A 13418-nucleotide genomic window follows, 5' to 3' on the forward strand; every position below is an offset into this window, starting at 1 on the left:
GACATGGATTACAGTGTGGGATACAATGATGGGTCTATGTGTGTACGTGTCTCCGGTACGTGTGAAAATTGTCACCACACATACCAGAGATATGGATGTGTGAAAGAGGCCTAAGGGTTAGGGGGCTGCAAAAGGAAAAAAACGGGAATAAGAGCAGGACAATTGCTCTGCAAACAAACATGGATAGGGAAATGACTTAAAATAACAGAATAAAACAAAAATAAAAAATTATAATCTTGTACCAGGAGGCGGAGGTCCAAGTGGAGGAGGAGGTTGAGGTGGAGGTGGAAAAGGCGTAGCAGAAGAAAGGAGCCAACTCTTTTTTTTTTTTTTTTTATTTATTTTTTAGGGGGTTCTCTGAAAACAGGCAGTGTAATAATCTGCTGGTCGCTCTCTCTTTATACATATTGTGTAATTCTCTCCAATATATTGGGTTTGAAAACAATGAGACCATCAAATAGGAGATGTGGCCATGTTGCTGGAGGTGATGGTGTAGTTGCTGCTGGGAGAGAGAGGGCTAGATCGATGTGTCTGCTATGTTCCCAAATGAAACACCTTCCTGTGGTGCATGCGGGCGACAGGATGTTCTCTGTAATTTCGTAGTCATGAGTTCTGCTGGAGGAATGGTAAAGCCAGAACAAGCTGAGATGGTTTTAGATGAGAGCACCTTCAGTTCCTTCGCTTTATCTTCCATCTGGTCCCCTGCTGAAATTGCAGATTTTGCACCTACGGACCATGGGCATCTGTCTTCTACCTCACCGCCTTGCAAATCAGGCAGGCAGTCTGAGCCCCAAAGTCATGCAGCAGTCACTTCTACTTTTTGATGACTCAGCTGGCTGTAGTTCTGTGAGCCATCCACCTGGCCCTGCACCGCAAGTGGAAAAGATTGAGTGCATTGATGCCTAACCACTTGTTCTGTTGGAGGATGAGTACGTGGGTGGAGTAGTGCAAACAGTCAGTGGATCACCGCAGTACATTTCTGATGATGCAGATGAAGAAACAGAGGTACAAACTGCTGCAGCTTTCTGCTGTGTGTACACCAGCAAGGAGAGCAGGGCTGAGGACTGGGTGGAACATCATGCAGGGGATTATTATTTATTTTTGGAGCATCATTGTTTCCATGGTTCTGTATATGAGGAAGGGTTACATACAAAACACAAATAGAAATTACAATGAATAATCTAATAGAGACAGACAGGTACAGAGGGAGAGGACCCCACTCTTGCAGTTTTACATTCTGCAGGATAATCCAAGCCCTTTCCACTTCCTGCCACCTTTAACTCAAAAATATTTCACGGATCCGTACATTCCTACACCAAGAATCTGCAAAAACCCTAGTCCATGCCCTCATCATCTCCCGCCTCGACTACTGTAACCTCCGGCTCTGTGGCCTCCCCTCGAACACTCTCGCACCCCTCCAATCTATTCTAAACTCTGCTGCCTGACTAATCCACCTGTCCCACCGCTATTCCCCGGCCTCTCCCCTCTGTCAATCCCTTCACTGGCTCCCCATTACCCAGAGACTCCAGTACAAAAGCCTGACATACAAAGCCATCCACAACCTGTCTCCTCCATACATCTGTGACCTCGTCTCCCGGTACTTTCCTGCACGCAACCTCCAATCCTCACAAGATCTCCTTCTCCCCTCTTATCTCCTCTTCCCACAATCGCATACAAGATTTCTCTCGCGCATCACCCCTACTCTGGAACTCTCTACCACAACATATCAGACTCTCACCTACCATCGAAACCTTCAAAAAGAACCTAAAGACCTACCTCTTCTGGCAAGCCTACAACCTGCAGTAACCACCGATCGACCAAACCACTGCACGACCAACTCTATCCTCACCTACTGTATCCTCACCCATCCCTTGTAGATTATGAGCCCTCGCGGGCAGGGTCGCAGGGTCCTCTCTCCTCCTGTACAAGTTGTGACTTGTATTGTTCAAGATTATTGTACCTGTTTTTATTATGTATACCCCTCCTCACATGTAAAGCGCCATGGAATAAATGGCGCTATAATAATAAATAATAATAAATAATAATGGGGATGGGGACAGTACGTTCAACGATTGCAGCAGCTTTGGTGTTGGTTAGGTGGCAGTGGGGTCATTGCAGGCTGTAAAATGTTCTGAAGACATGGGTTTTCATGTTCCGCTTGAAAGTTCTGAATGTAGGGATTAATTGGATGTGTTGGTCCACAGAATTCTACAGGATGGTGGGATACTTGGGAGAAATCCTGCAGGCAATTGGATGAGGAATGTACGATTGTGCAGGAGAGGAGGAGGTCTTGGGAGGACTAGAGAATATGTGGTGGGAGATATCAGGAGATTAGTTCAGAGTTGTATGGAGGAGACTAATTATGGATGGTTTTGTAGGTCAGTGTTAGTAGCTTGAAGTAGAGAAGTGGAGGTGTAGGGCAGCAGAGTTACGAACAGACTAGAGAGGTATGATGATGCAATGCGGAATGATGCGGTCCTAGACCCCACATGGAGACAAGGCCATCTAAGTGACTTGGGCAGTTTAGAGGAAGAGGTAGTGGTCACGCTATCCCAGGTGCACAGCAAAAGAGGGAGCATGGTGCAACAGAGCAGAGACAAGCCCCTAGCCATTAAGTTGACTGTTGCTGCTCACTGTGGCCAGTCTCTAGCTTTTCCTCTGTCCATGTTGCCTACTCCACTTACTCCAACGTCTCCTCATCCAGTCAGAAAGTGCGGTCAGTGTGTGCGTGCTTTTGGCATTCTGACTCTGCTGCACTCCCTTGTCTTCAGTGCAGCGTAACTTCTGCCTTCCTGCTCAACGTCTCATACGTGATGTACCCAAAAGATGGAACTCCACTTTGCATATGCTCCACTTTGCTCAAAACCTTCCCTGGGACTCATCAGAAATGAAAATCCCAGCCATGTCATAACATCACGATGTGCATGCGCAGAATCGTGGATTTAATTCCAAGTGGTGGGGATCTAAAAATACAACAAGGACCAGACAGGTGACGGTGATGAGCAGAGGGGCTCAATCTGAGCGTAAGCAAATTACTAAAAATCAGTATTTTCGCAATTTTTGAAAAATTCAAGTAAAATTCCAGTTCAATTTCTCTCTAATGATGAATGTAACTATGGCCTGCACTCATCAGTTAAATTGAATGTTTTTTTTTTTTAAAGTTACTCCTTGTAGATATTTAATCAAAAAAGCCAAAAACTATTTTAGGAAATTAAAATACAAGCCATCAGCCCTGCAATTTGCAGTACAATATTTACACATGAAAGAGCCTTTTATACGGGACCTAATCTACCAAAGTAATTGCATGATATTTTTCTGCAAGAACAATTTAATGCCAAAATCGGATCACCATGTCTATGCTTCACAAGTGCCACATGAAGAGTCGTAATTTTGTTTTATTTTTTCTTGGACTTAGGCCGGGGTCACACTAGAGAGTTTTACAGACATATGAGACGCGCAAAAACAACGCATTGGACACGGACCAATGATTCTCTATGGGGCAGCTCCTATCTGGCGTATATTTCGCAGCCATATTTCACGGGCTGAGAAAATCGCAGCATGCTGCGTTTGTCAGCGTATTGCGCAAAAAATCCACCTATTAAAGTCTATGGGGTGAGAAAAATACGGATTACACATGGACCATCAGTGTGACTTGCGAGAAATACGCAGCGGTGTTCTATAAAAAAGCTGGTAATTCAGCGCGTTATACAGTAAAATCACACTGACAGGTTAGAATACAATAGATAGAATAACTGTCTACACATAGTATAAGTATATATATATATATATATATATATATATCATTGAGACACATATATATATATATATATATATATATATATATATATATATATAGATATAAAAAGTGGTAACAGCACAATGCTCACCGGTGGGTGCCAGGCCTCCTGGGTAAGCCGGTCCACTCATCCACCCAAATAATATGCCAAAAAGAAAAGAAGGCAGCACTCCAATTCTTGAAAAGGTGAAAAACTGTGAAGTTTATTCAGACCCACATCTCTGTGCGACGTTTTGGCTCACACTGAGCCTTTCTCAAGCAGTGGGTGGTAACAAATTGTGTCCTTTTATACATATAGCCCACAATTATTTACATATTCATTAGCCATATTTATGTTTACAGTGAATCTATTAAGCTTATGTCATCTTTTTCCATTAATAACCGCTCTTGTGTATCTTTATCATGTAAGGTGCATAGTGCTAAAGTGCTATATTAGGTATTTTGATCTCCACATTCCCTTCACTATTGCCGCTTTTATGTACTTGGCTTAAGTTCTCCATAATCTTCTATACGTTATGATTCATATCGCATATTTATAATGATACATGTCGCTTACCCCGCCGGATAGATGAAGCCACATGGAGGACTGAATAATTGTTGATTTCGGCGTTCCCTTCATCCTACTGCGCATGTCATGACGTCACATACCCCTGTGTTGGATCGCCGACTAGTGAGAATCCAGCTACTGTTACCTCCTACTTGCGCCTGCGCACAAGCGCTCTATCCACTTCACACCACCATCTTAGTTGTGGCAACCGCATATACTACAGCAAAGAGGAATCACTATTAACTCTTCTTATATTGCGCGTGTGTCCTCTGCATATATCACATTCTCTTTAACCCTTTAGGTACCAATTGGGCTTATCTATTATATCCACTTCCAGCTAGCCGGACGACACCTTATACAGGTTGTCTCCCGCTGCTGATGGACCTCCACATTGACCCATGACCTTTTCAGATCACAACATCTCCGTAGAAGGACCCATATAAGCTTGTCAATATAGTGCCCAGTACCTAACCATAGAAGAAAAAACTCCTTTTAAGTACTAGTGAACAGGGTTATTAAAGAAATCTTCTAAGACAGATATTGATGCTAATTACATATTTATTTGTCATCATACGGATAATCTCAACTGGCCAGCAGCTCGACATCAGGTTGAATTTAAAGAAGTTTAACACTTCCATACAGAAAAATATATAGAGAAATAAATAACAAAAATTTTTTAGAAAATTGGGTGTGCATAAATTTTGTTTATCAAATATGTCCTCCACATTGAACTCCAATCTAACAGGCCAAGGGACATCCATCATTTGCTGGGAGTGGAGATATATCTAAAAAAATACAAACATAACATTCATTAAAATTAGAGCATACAGGAGTGAATATACATCCGATTCGAAGTTACACATCCCCCCTAGGATTATTGCATATAGGGATAAATTTTAAAGTCTACATTTAAGCCTTTCGGCTTTAGTGTATCCAACTCGTAAATCCATCGAAGTTCCAATACCCTTGCAAATTGTGGTATATTGGGGAAACAACGTGCGAGTTTAAAACTCGCATGAACAATCATCGCCACTCAATAAGGAAAAAACGACTAGATCTTCCAGTCTCGAAACACTTTACAGAATTTAAACATACAGAAAAAGATCTTAAATTTAGAAAAATAGACAGGGTCCCTTGTTATGATTAGGCAACTCAGTACCACAGTGAACATAGAGGTCAGAGCACATACAGTGATCTGACAATAATCCAAAAACATAGAACGAGCTCTGAGACGTGGGAACTCTGTTGACCGCAATCCCTAATCCTATCCAACAACACTAGAGGCAGCCGTGGATTGCGCCTAACGCTACCTATGCAACTCGGCACAGCCTGAGAAACTAGCTAGCCTGAAGATAGAAAATAAGCCTACCTTGCCTCAGAGAAATACCCCAAAGGAAAAGGCAGCCCCCCACATATAATGACTGTGAGTAAGATGAAAAGACAAACGTAGAGATAAAATAGATTTAGCAAAGTGAGGCCCGACTTTCTGAACAGAGCGAGGATAGGAAAGGTAACTTTGCGGTCAACACAAAAACCCTAAAAACCACGCAAAGGGGGCAAAAAGACCTAACGACCTCACCACAGCACCTGAGGGAGGAAACTCAGAAGCCGCAGTACCACTTCCCTCCACCAACGGAAGCTTACAGAGAGAATCAGCCGAAGTACCACTTGTGACCACAGGAGGGAGCTCTGCCACAGAATTCACAACAGTACCCCCCCCCCTTGAGGAGGGGTCACCGAACCCTCACCAGAGCCCCCAGGCCGACCAGGATGAGCCACATGAAAGGCACGAACAAGATCGGGAGCATAGACATCAGAGGCAAAGACCCAGGAATTATCTTCCTGGGCATAACCCTTCCACTTAACCAGATACTGGAGTTTCCGTCTTGAAACACGAGAATCCAAAATCTTCTCCACAATATACTCCAACTCCCCCTCCACCAAAACCGGGGCAGGAGGGTCAACAGAAGGAACCATAGGTGCCACGTATCTCCGCAACAATGACCTATGGAATACGTTATGTATGGAAAAAGAATCTGGAAGGGTCAGACGAAAAGACACAGGATTAAGAACCTCAGAAATCCTATACGGACCAATGAAACGAGGTTTAAACTTAGGAGAGGAAACCTTCATAGGAATATGACGAGAAGATAACCAAACCAGATCCCCAACACGAAGTCGGGGACCCACACAGCGTCTGCGATTAGCAAAACGTTGAGCCTTCTCCTGGGACAAGGTCAAATTGTCCACTACCTGAGTCCAAATCTGCTGCAACCTGTCCACCACAGTATCCACACCAGGACAGTCCGAAGACTCAACCTGTCCTGACGAGAAACGATGATGGAACCCAGAGTTGCAGAAAAATGGCGAAACCAAGGTAGCCGAGCTAGCCCGATTATTAAGGGCGAACTCAGCCAAAGGCAAAAAGGACACCCAGTCATCCTGATCAGCAGAAACAAAACATCTCAGATATGTTTCCAAGGTCTGATTGGTTCGTTCGGTCTGGCCATTAGTCTGAGGATGGAAAGCCGAAGAAAAAGACAAGTCAATGCCCATCCTACCACAAAAGGCTCGCCAAAACCTCGAAACAAACTGGGAACCTCTGTCAGAAACGATATTCTCTGGAATGCCATGTAAACGAACCACATGCTGGAAGAACAATGGCACCAAATCAGAGGAGGAAGGCAATTTAGACAAGGGTACCAAATGGACCATCTTAGAAAAGCGATCACAGACCACCCAAATGACTGACATCTTTTGAGAAACGGGAAGATCTGAAATAAAATCCATAGAGATATGTGTCCAAGGCCTCTTCGGGACTGGCAAGGGCAAAAGCAACCCACTGGCACGAGAACAGCAGGGCTTAGCCCGAGCACAAATCCCACAGGACTGCACAAAAGTATGCACATCCCGCGACAGAGATGGCCACCAAAAGGATCTAGCCACTAACTCTCTGGTACCAAAGATTCCAGGATGACCAGCCAAGACCGAACAATGAACCTCAGAGATAACTTTATTCGTCCACCTATCAGGGACAAACAGTTTCTCCGCTGGACAACGATCAGGTTTATTAGCCTGAAATTTTTGCAGCACTCGCCGCAAATCAGGGGAGATGGCAGACACAATTACTCCCTCTTTGAGGATACCCGCCGGCTCAGATACACCCGGAGAGTCGGGCACAAAACTCCTAGACAGAGCATCCGCCTTCACATTTTTAGAGCCCGGAAGGTATGAAATCACAAAGTCAAAACGGGCAAAAAACAACGACCAACGAGCTTGTCTAGGATTCAACCGCTTGGCGGACTCGAGATAAGTCAAGTTCTTATGATCAGTCAAGACCACCACGCGATGCTTAGCTCCTTCAAGCCAATGACGCCACTCCTCGAATGCCCACTTCATGGCCAGCAACTCTCGGTTGCCCACATCATAATTTCGCTCAGCAGGCGAAAACTTCCTGGAAAAGAAGGCGCACGGTTTCATCACTGAGCAATCAGAACCTCTCTGCGACAAAACAGCCCCTGCTCCAATCTCAGAAGCATCAACCTCGAACTGGAATGGAAGCAAAACATCTGGTTGACACAACACAGGGGCAGAAGAAAAACGACGCTTCAACTCTTGAAAAGCTTCCACAGCAGCAGAAGACCAATTGACCACATCAGCACCCTTCTTGGTCAAATCGGTCAATGGTTTAGCAATACTAGAAAAATTGCAGATGAAGCGACGATAAAAATTAGCAAAGCCCAGGAACTTTTGCAGACTTTTCAGAGATGTCCGCTGAGTCCAATCATGGATGGCTTGGACCTTAACAGGATCCATCTCGATAGTAGAAGGGGAAAAGATGAACCCCAAAAATGAAACCTTCTGCACACCAAAGAGACACTTTGATCCCTTCACAAACAAAGAATTAGCACGCAGGACCTGAAAAACCGTTCTGACCTGCTTCACATGAGACTCCCAATCATCCGAGAAGATCAAAATGTCATCCAAGTACACAATCAGGAATTTATCCAGGTACTCTTGGAAGATGTCATGCATAAAGGACTGAAACACTGATGGAGCATTGGCAAGTCCGAATGGCATTACTAGATACTCAAAATGACCCTCGGGCGTATTAAATGCAGTTTTCCATTCATCGCCTCGCTTAATTCGCACAAGATTATAAGCACCACGAAGATCTATCTTGGTGAACCAACTAGCCCCCTTAATCCGAGCAAACAAATCAGATAACAACGGCAAGGGGTACTGAAATTTAACCGTGATCTTATTTAGAAGGCGGTAATCTATACAAGGTCTCAGCGAACCATCCTTCTTGGCTACAAAAAAGAACCCTGCTCCTAATGGCGACGATGACGGGCGAATATGCCCCTTCTCCAGGGACTCCTTCACATAACTGCGCATAGCGGCGTGCTCAGGCACAGATAAATTAAACAATCGGCCTTTTGGGAACTTACTACCAGGAATCAAATTGATAGCACAATCACAATCCCTATGCGGAGGTAGGGCATCGGACTTGGGCTCATCAAATACATCCCGGTAATCAGACAAGAACTCTGGAACCTCAGAAGGGGTGGATGATGAAATTGACAGAAATGGAACATCACCATGTACCCCCTGACAACCCCAGCTGGACACCGACATGGATTTCCAATCTAATACTGGATTATGGACTTGTAGCCATGGCAACCCCAACACGACCACATCATGCAGATTATGTAACACCAGAAAGCGAATAACCTCCTGATGTGCAGGAGCCATGCACATGGTCAGCTGGGTCCAGTACTGAGGCTTATTCTTGGCCAAAGGCGTAGCATCAATTCCTCTCAATGGAATAGGACACTGCAAGGGCTCCAAGAAAAACCCACAATGCTTAGCATACTCCAAGTCCATCAAATTCAGGGCAGCGCCTGAATCCACAAATGCCATGACAGAATACGATGACAAAGAGCAGATCAAGGTAACGGACAGAAGAAATTTTGACTGTACTGTACCAATGGTGGCAGACCTAGCGAACCGCTTAGTGCGCTTAGGACACTCAGAGATAGCATGAGTGGAATCACCACAGTAGAAACACAGCCCATTCAGACGTCTGTGTTCTTGCCGTTCAACTCTGGTCAAAGTCCTATCGCACTGCATAGGCTCAAGTTTAAGCTCAGGTAATACCGCCAAATGGTGCACAGATTTACGCTCACGCAAGCGTCGACCAATCTGAATGGCCAAAGACATAGACTCATTCAAACCAGCAGGCATAGGAAATCCCACCATGACATCCTTAAGGGCTTCAGAGAGACCCTTTCTGAACATAGCTGCCAGCGCAGATTCTTTCCATTGAGTGAGCACGGACCACTTTCTAAATTTCTGACAATATAACTCTATCTCATCCTGACCCTGACAAAGAGCCAGCAAATTTTTTTCTGCCTGATACACAGAATTAGGCTCATCGTACAGCAATCCGAGCGCCAGGAAAAACGCATCGATATTACTTAATGCAGGATCTCCTGGCGCAAGAGAAAATGCCCAGTCCTGAGGGTTGCCACGCAAAAAAGAAATAATGATCAAAACCTGTTGAACTGGATCACCAGAGGAGCGAGGTTTCAAGGCCAGAAATAGTTTACAATTATTTTTCAAACTCAGAAACTTAGTTCTATCACCAAAAAACAAATCCGGAATAGGAATTCTTGGTTCTAACATAAATTTCTGATCAATAGTGTCTTGAATCTTTTGTACTCTTGCAGAGAGCTGATCCACACATGAAGACAGACTTCTAATGTCCATTGCTACACCTGTGTCCTGAACCACCCAAATGTCTAGGGGAAAAAAAAAGGCAAAACACAGTGCAGAGAAAAAAAATGGTCTCAGAACTTCTTTTTTCCCTCTATTGAGAATCATTAGTACTTTGGCTTCCTGTACTGTTATGATTAGGCAACTCAGTACCACAGTGAACATAGAGGTCAGAGCACATACAGTGATCTGACAATAATCCAAAAACATAGAACGAGCTCTGAGACGTGGGAACTCTGTTGACCGCAATCCCTAATCCTATCCAACAACACTAGAGGCAGCCGTGGATTGCGCCTAATGCTACCTATGCAACTCGGCACAGCCTGAGAAACTAGCTAGCCTGAAGATAGAAAATAAGCCTACCTTGCCTCAGAGAAATACCCCAAAGGAAAAGGCAGCCCCCCACATATAATGACTGTGAGTAAGATGAAAAGACAAACGTAGAGATGAAATAGATTTAGCAAAGTGAGGCCCGACTTTCTGAACAGAGCGAGGATAGGAAAGGTAACTTTGCGGTCAACACAAAAACCCTAAAAACCACGCAAAGGGGGCAAAAAGACCCTCCGTACCGAACTAACGGCACGGAGGTACACCCTCTGCGTCCCAGAGCTTCCAGCAAACAAATAGATAAGCTGGACAGAAGAAAAGCAAACAAAATAGCAAAGGAAAACTTAGCTATGCAGAGCAGCAGGCCACAGGAATGATCCAGGAGGAAAACAAGTCCAATACTGGAACATTGACAGGAAGCCAGAATCAAAGCACTAGGTGGAGTTAAGTAGAGCAGCACCTAACGACCTCACCACATCACCTGAGGGAGGAAACTCAGAAGCCGCAGTACCACTTCCCTCCACCAACGGAAGCTTACAGAGAGAATCAGCCGAAGTACCACTTGTGACCACAGGAGGGAGCTCTGCCACAGAATTCACAACAGTCCCTGCCCAAAGGAGAGGGGGGGATAGAATGTGCCTTTTAAAAAAATTGGAACTCCGATGGATTTACGAGTTGGATACACTAAAGCCGAAAGGCTTAAATGTAGACTTTAAAATTTATCCCTATATGCAATAATCCTAGGGGGGATGTGTAACTTCGAATCGGATGTATATTAACTCCTGTTATAAATTTGGAGTATGCGGAATGAAAAAGTATGCTCTAATTTTAATGAATGTTATGTTTGTATTTTTTTAGATATATCTCCACTCCCAGCAAATGATGGATGTCCCTTGGCCTGTTAGATTGGAGTTCAATGTGGAGGACATATTTGATAAACAAAATTTATGCACACCCAATTTTCTAAAAAATTTTTGTTATTTCTTTCTCTATATATTTTTCTGTATGGAAGTGTTAAACTTCTTTAAATTCATCCTGATGTCGGGCTGCTGGCCAGTTGACATTATCCGTATGATGACAAATAAATATGTAATTAGCATCAATATCTGTCTTAGAAGATTTATTTAATAACCCTGTTCACTAGTACTTAAAAGGAGTTTTTTCTTCTATGGTTAGGTACTGGGCACTATATTGACAAGCTTATATGGGTCCTTCTATGGAGATGTTGTGATCTGAAAAGGTCATGGGTCAATGTGGAGGTCCATCAGCAGCGGGAGACAACCTGTATAAGGTGTCGTCCGGCTAGCTGGAAGTGGATATAATAGATAAGCCCAATTGGTACCTAAAGGGTTAAAGAGAATGTGATATATGCAGAGGACACACGCGCAATATAAGAAGAGTTAATAGTGATTCCTCTTTGCTGTAGTATATGCGGTTGCCACAACTAAGATGGTGGTGTGAAGTGGATAGAGCGCTTGTGCGCAGGCGCAAGTAGGAGGTAACAGTAGCTGGATTCTCACTAGTCGGCAATCCAACACAGGGGTATGTGACGTCATGACATGCGCAGTAGGAGGAAGGGAACGCCGAAATCAACAATTATTCAGTCCTCCATGTGGCTTCATCTATCCGGCGGGATAAGCGACATGTATCATTATAAATATGCGATATGAATCATAACGTATAGAAGATTATGGAGAACTTAAGCCAAGTACATAAAAGCGGCAATAGTGAAGGGAATGTGGAGATCAATATACCTAGTATAGCACTTTAGCACTATGCACCTTACATGATAAAGATACACAAGAGCGGTTATTAATGGAAAAAGATGACATAAGCTTAATAGATTCACTGTAAACATAAATATGGCTAATGAATATGTAAATAATTGTGGGCTATATGTATAAAAGGACACAATTTGTTACCACCCACTGCTTGAGAAAGGCTCAGTGTGAGCCGAAACGTCGCACAGAGATGTGGGTCTGAATAAACTTCACAGTTTTTCACCTTTTCAAGAATTGGAGTGCTGCCTTCTTTTCTTTTTGGTATATATATATATATATATATATATATATATATTTAATACAGAGCTTGATAGCTTAAAAGCCGGTAATTTAATTGCCGGCTTTTCCTATCTCCTTATCAAACCCGACGACATGAGACATGGTTTACATACAGTAAGCCATTTCATATCCCTTATTCTTTCACATATTCCTCACTACTAATGTTAGAAGTGTCTGTGTACAAAATTTGGGGGCTCTAGGTGTTAAAATAAAGGGTTAAATCACGGGAAAAACTGGCGTGCGCTCCTGTGCAATTTTCTCCACCAGAGTGGGAAAGCAAGTGACTGAGGGCAGATATTGATAGCCTAGAGAGGGACCATGGTTATTTGCCCCCCCCCCCCCCGGCAAAAAACATCTGCCCCCAGCCACCCCAGAAAAGGCACATCTGTAAGATGCACCTATTCTAGCAATTAGCCTCTCTCTTCCCACTCCCCTGTAGCTGTGGGATATGGGGGAATGGGGGATTAAAGGGTTAATGTCACCTTGCTATTGTAAGGTGACATTAAGCCTGGTTAATAATGGAGAGATGTCAATAAGACACATATCCATTATTAATTCAATAGTAGTAAAGGGTTATTAATACACACACACATTATGAATAAAGTATTTTAATGAAATAAATACACACGGGGTTTTAAAATCTTTATTATACGCTTAATCCACCTGAAGACCCTCGTTCTTTAAAAAAATAAATTAAAAAAGCAACAATATCCCATACCTCTCCGGCATACAGTCATGTCCCACGCTGTAAATCCATCTGAAGGGGTGAAATAAATTTACAACCAGGAGCCTGCTAATGCGGCTGCTGCTCCAGGTTGTAAAAACTGTGGAATGAATGGAATGCAGGGGAACGTAGCATCGTAGACTTGCGGTGATGCGCTCCCTGGTGTCATAAACTCATATGAACTCT

Source organism: Ranitomeya imitator, chromosome 1 (genome assembly GCF_032444005.1).
Source record: "Ranitomeya imitator isolate aRanImi1 chromosome 1, aRanImi1.pri, whole genome shotgun sequence".
Classification (NCBI taxonomy): domain Eukaryota; kingdom Metazoa; phylum Chordata; class Amphibia; order Anura; family Dendrobatidae; genus Ranitomeya; species Ranitomeya imitator.